Source organism: Zalophus californianus, chromosome 13 (genome assembly GCF_009762305.2).
Source record: "Zalophus californianus isolate mZalCal1 chromosome 13, mZalCal1.pri.v2, whole genome shotgun sequence".
NCBI classification, from domain to species: domain Eukaryota; kingdom Metazoa; phylum Chordata; class Mammalia; order Carnivora; family Otariidae; genus Zalophus; species Zalophus californianus.
Window position 1 is genome coordinate 49,871,109 of NC_045607.1, and position 6,000 is coordinate 49,877,108.

Sequence of the window (6,000 nt, forward strand, 5' to 3'; positions counted from 1 at the left end):
TTTAATAAAGCCGATCTGATCCTTAAATTTACTCGATTAAAGGTTGTTTTTTAACAGAATCTTCTCCAGGATTTTGACTGAACCCAGTTTTTATTGGTACAATTTTACAGATCTAAATTTCACCAAGAATATTTAGGTTTTCCATCAATTTTTTTATTTGCAACTCTAGAATAGATTGTACTCTTTGCAGGTTATGTTGCTAAAGAAAAAACCATAGTATACCTTGGAATTGCAAAAGCGCCTTCACCTTTTAGGACTAGTTTTTACATTTGGCCTCAGTAAAGATTTATGTCAGTATAAACACATGATTTCCCACAGCACAGCAAAAACTTCATGGGTTTTTTTATTGTTGCTGTTTTGGGTTGGGTTTTTTTTTACTATCCCCATGCTTTTGTAATACCATTTTTTAAATTTGTTTCTGAGTATAGTCTCAGCTTAAAGTTGTATAATACTAAAATCATGAGAACTCTCTATTAAAACAACAACAACAAAATCTATTATGGTATGCATCTGATTAACTTATAAAGTATTAAAGGAAAATATATCACATGAGTCTTTTATTAAGTTTTATCAAATTATATTTGTAAATAAAAAGTTATGAAAAAAATTGCCTTTGCAACTATTTAGGTTAGCAGTTGGCCTACAAACACCCATGTAATTAATGTTTGGTTTTTTAAAAAAAAAAAAACACTCCTTAGTCACAAATACCAAGATACTGGGGTCCAAATGCTTTGACAATTACCAAATATACAGAAGTCTTGATATAACCAAGTATCAAGTATCACAGTAACCTTTTAGTATATGTCAGCTCCCTCCTCCCCATCCCATGTGACTTTGAATAAGTTCTAGAACCTCTCTAAGACTGAGAAGGTGTCTTAAGTGGGTCCTTTATTGGGATATCTGGACACTTCCTAATCTTACAGATTACAGGAATCCTAATTGTTTGTCTCAGTACTCTAACACTGCACACATCAGAAAGCCCATCTCTTCCTGGGATGCCACTGAGCTCAGCCCCCCACCTATCCTCACTCAGCAATGTGCCTGGGCCCTGGGGATCTAAAAGCCTAGCTCAGTTACTAACAACATACCAAGAGGAGCTCTCTTTCTAGGTGTCAGCCTCATCCAAGACATAAAAAATTCTGGGGTACACCAAAGCCCCCAGGATTTCCACATCTTTCAGAGGCTTTGGGGACCATACCTATGAATAACACACTAAAACACGAACCTCCTGCTTGGTCCATCTTGCCTTTAGGGCCAGCTCACACATTAAATACATTCTGTATATCCCTACAGGGATAGCCCTAGGACCTTGCAAACCCAGAGTCGGCAAACACTGGGTGAATTACACCACTCATGCTCCCTGGCCCTCAGCAGACATCATCAATCAATCACAGCACCATTTCCCACTACACTTTCCAGCCGAGCATTCCAGGCAGCCAGTACCCATCACTTCTCCTGGCATGCAAGACAAAACCTTATTGTCACATTCTAGCCCAGCCAATAAATGAGAAAATGAGAGCTAAACAGGCAGTGCTACTTTCCTGAGGTCACACTAGTAAGCTGTCCAACTGGATATTAAGGTCTGGTTTTTATTTTGTGTATAGTCTTTGCTAGGCAACCGTGATAAGAAGTCTTCCCATTTAAAAGGCTTAAGTTAGGTCATTAGTTAGGTTATAGCCAGACAGTGAATAATGACAGCTTCTAATTAGTGAGAACTGTGTAGAAAGGAAAGAAAGGTTTTTGCTGCTGGGATTTGATCATAGAATTTCCGGTAAATAATAACACCTCAGGGACCAAAAAAAAAAGTTATGTCCAAATTTGGTTACAGAACAGTTGGAAGGTATGCATGCAGCGCTCTGCTGCCAGTACCTAATGACCCGTGTCCTTGAAATAGAATCAGGTCAGAGAAGGTTGTAAACATTCACGCTTTCCTGTCTCCTCACAGGAATTTGCTCAAATGTGCAATCAATCCCCGTAATAGTTCCACTAGACTTCAGGGGAAAAGGAAAAGAAAAAACTGTTCTCTGCAAGAAAAGTAATGCTCCTCACTCCTGTTGGCCTAGGTCAACCATTCCTAGGTCAGGAATGGCCTCTAGACGAGCCTGGGAGATGGGAGAAAGACGGGAGAAACACCCTGACCCCAGCATCCTCAAGCTCCTCCTCCATCCCAGACTGTTGCCTAGAATTTTGTCTTGGTGCCTTATCTCTCCAGCTCAGTGCTTCTCAGCCAAGAGGCTGTGCCCAAAGGGCACATCCAAAACACCTGCAGTCTTTCTTCAAATTCCGCACGTAAAACCAGCCCGCATCCAGTTGCCAGATATAGGCATTACCACTGGGGGCAAGGAGAGTACGCCCCAGCCTGTTCTCAAAGCTCCGCTGGCTGGTAGAGGACAACAAGTATGTGACAAATACAGGACTTGCGCTGGAATAAGCAGCCTTAGAGGGTGGTTAAGAGACCAGATCGCCTGGGTTTGAAACCCCAGTTCTGCCACTTCCTAGTTGGGCGACCTAAATCTCTCTGTGCCTTACTTCTCCCACCTATAACCTCATGAGAGTTGTTGTATGTGGGTTAAATCAGTTCATATTTATTTGGAATACCCCTAGAATAGTGCCTACCTTAGGGTAAGCAATATCGCTCTGTTTGATAAGTGCTCTAAATAGGTGTCTGTGTGACATTGGAGCCCAGAGGGGGACCTGATCAGCTCCATCTCAGAAATCAGGGAAAGCTACAGAGAAAAGATGTCCCTGAAGCTGGCGGGGGGGGGGGGAGGATAGGGCCAAAAGTCTAACTAGAGAAACTTGTACCAAGTGACAGATGAGAAAAAAGTGTGGCATTTGGGGAAACAACATTTGGTGTGGCTAGAACGGTAGGTAGGGTCTGCCAAGTGATGGAGGGATGGGAGCTGAAAAGGTGGGCGGTAGCAGATTGCAGAGAACCTTGTCCAACCCAAGCCGCCTGGACTCTCTCAGGCCACCGGAAGCTCTTCACCCTCATGTGACATGGTCAGATCAAGATTCAAGAAAGTCCTGCACATCCTGAAAAGAAATGATGCCCTGGATTTGCTTCAAAATGACCCTGGGGGTGGAGGGCTTGAGGGACAGAGAAGAAACGGCATTGGCTCCGAGTTGATCATTATTGAGGCTGGGTGATGGATATATGGGGGTTCATTATATTACTCTGTGTTTATATGACTGAAAGTTTCCATCATAAACAACTATCTGGAGAAGGAGGCTGGGAGAAAGCTCTTAGGCACCATCACTCTGCTGTCACCGGTCATTTGCACCTCAGTGTGAAAGGAGGAACGCTCCGGTGGGAACGAAGAGCAAGCTGAGGCTGCCTGTGGGGGGCGAGGCCATAAAAGTAAAATGATGGAAGGAGAAGGCGGTCAGCCAGGAGGTCGGGGCTGCCTGACACCACTTGGCCTCCTCCCCCCGCCCCCCCCCCCCACACGCTTTCCCATGCCTCCACCTGGATTAAGTGCACCTGACATAGACTGTGGCAATCAGCTCTCTGCCAGGCCACTTCTGCTACTACTGCCTGGGTTCGGTGCTAATAATTTCCCTGGGCCACTGCTGATGGACTTCTCCCCACCAGAGGAGGTCCAGGGGACTCGAGGACTGCCCTGAGCCCACTTTAGCATCACGATGGCGAGTTTTTTCAGCAGTGATGTGTTCTGAGATCTTGGATCTTAGGGGCGTCGCATCGTGTGCCTGGAGTTCCCTCCAGGACCTGGAGTCATGAACAGGATAGAGTTACAGGATGAGGGCCCCGAACGGCCAGGACTCCTGGGAGCACCCCAGAGCGACCTCCAGGAGGTTCAGAAGGCAGTTCAGCCTCCGTGAGCTCCAGGAGCCGCCAATGATAGGACAGGTGCCGCCTGTTTCACAGCAAGAAGATAAATGGAAGGCAGCGGGCGTGAGCCAGAGCAGGAGAGAGCCTGGTGGAGGTGCGTGGGCCAGGAAGTCCGAGAGAAATAATCCTAGGAAAAACGGGCTTCTAGAAAGGAGTAGGCCAAGCTTTCAGATGTTTCTCGAAAAAAGGAAAACTGTTCTGGTTCTAAGGCAACATCAAATCTGAAGATTCTGAACTATTCTACTAGGGAGCTAAGGGGAATTCCTTCCTGTGTCCTCTTCATATTCTGCAAGGGAATGGGGCTTGAGCAGCCAAAAGAGCACCATCTCCCCTCCTCAGACCTTTGCTTGACCTTCTCCTTTTCTTTCTACATTCTCCCCCTTTTTGGAGTAAGGGGCAGGGGCAACTGCCATCTTCCTGTCCACCACTTTGACATCTGCCTTTGGGTAGCAGACACTCGTCAAATGATAAGAGACTGACTTGGCTTCTTAGATTCCACACAGGGGGTGGGGCAGGAGAACCAGAGGGGAAACGTGGGGTAAAAGCCTCCTAGGAGAGCAGCCAACCCGGGCTTCCCAAGCTGCCAAGCGTTGCCAGATGCCTAGGCTGCAGGGAGAGGGGCGCTCCTTCCACGCCACTCCAGAAGAGCAGCTGGGGCTCCAGCCAACACTCCTGCTGCTCACTGGGCGACATTCCAGGCCATCAGCTGCCAGGCCAGCAGGGGCACTCTGAAAGTTTCTCTCTCTCAGGGTGACCGCCAAAAAAAGGGTAAGGTGGGAAGAATAGAGAGGCTAGGCTGACTACCACCTTGCACATTTTTAAAATGCAACCAGGAAGGGGCACGTGGGTGGCTGTCAGTTCAACGTCTGCCTTCAGTTCAGGTCATGATCCCAGGGTCCTGGGATCGAGCCCCGCATCGGGCTCCCTGCTCTGCGGGGTGTCTGCTTCTCCTTCTGCCCCTCTCCCTGCTTGTGCTCTCGCTGTCTCTCAAATCTTTAAAATGCAACCAGGAAGCTCCTGGTGCTGCTGCCTTCTACAGGCAAAATAGTCAACCATGGATATGGCCCCGCTGAAAGAGTCCTGAAGATGGGCTAGCTCCATGTCCCAGACCCAGAAAGAGCAGAGGCTGAGCTGTGTTAGGCAAACCTGATGGTCTTCGGGCTTTCCATAGCTCTCACCTAAAAGCTATCAGACTGACACCCCCCCCACTTCCCACCCCCAGCCCCTCAGGGGATTTGAAAATGGGTGCAAATGGCTTGGGGTTGTATCGTGACTCTGGAGCACCACCTGGCATTTAAGGGGCTAAGACCCAGCAATGCTAACTATCCTGCAAAGTGAGGGGAAAGTCCTGCAAAGAAAAAAAAATCATTCCACTCAAAATGCCACAAGCTCTCTCCGTGGAAAAACACTGGTAAGACCTTGCATTGGCGGGGCTCTGTTTTTCAAACACGAGGATTCCTGGACTCCTAGACCCCCACCAAACCAAGTTAGGGAAACACTACATCCAAGGTTAAACGTAACGCAAGGTTACAGGTGATTTGCTCTTTGCGGATAAAGGCGCCCTGGCTTCCAGGACTCCGGGCAGCTGCCACGGGCAACACGTATCAACTCAAGGGCACATTCTCAGAAACTCCCGGGCTGGGGTCAGCCAACTGTTTTCACATGCCTTCCAGCTGATTCTGATGCCCCTTAGATTTGGGAACCACTGCTATATAAGCATTCATTTGAAACTTGGGTGTCTTACTTAAGGAACAAATGTTATTGATTGTGCCCCCCCACCTTGGTTGCAGGGAAGGCTAAGATCTAAGCCAGAGCGTGCAGAAAAATCCAAACTCCTCCCTTCCCTGGATGCTCCCTCAGCCTGCCTGGGAAGGCATCCCAATCAGAGCCTCAGGATCTCCCCTCCCCCCACCCCCGGCCAAGGTGCCCTTTGCCTACCAGTGAGCAATGCTCTCTGCTCCTGGCCAGACTGCAAAGCTCAGACCAGGCTCCCAGGGCTGCAGGTGATCTAGGGGCAAAGGGAGAGAGGTTGTTCAGGCAGAAGGAGGAGAACAGTGAGCGCTTACACCAGCCAGTCTCAGAAGGACCACTGCCTTTAATCCTCACAGCTACCCTATGGGGCAGGTGGTATTAACAGATGTAGAAAC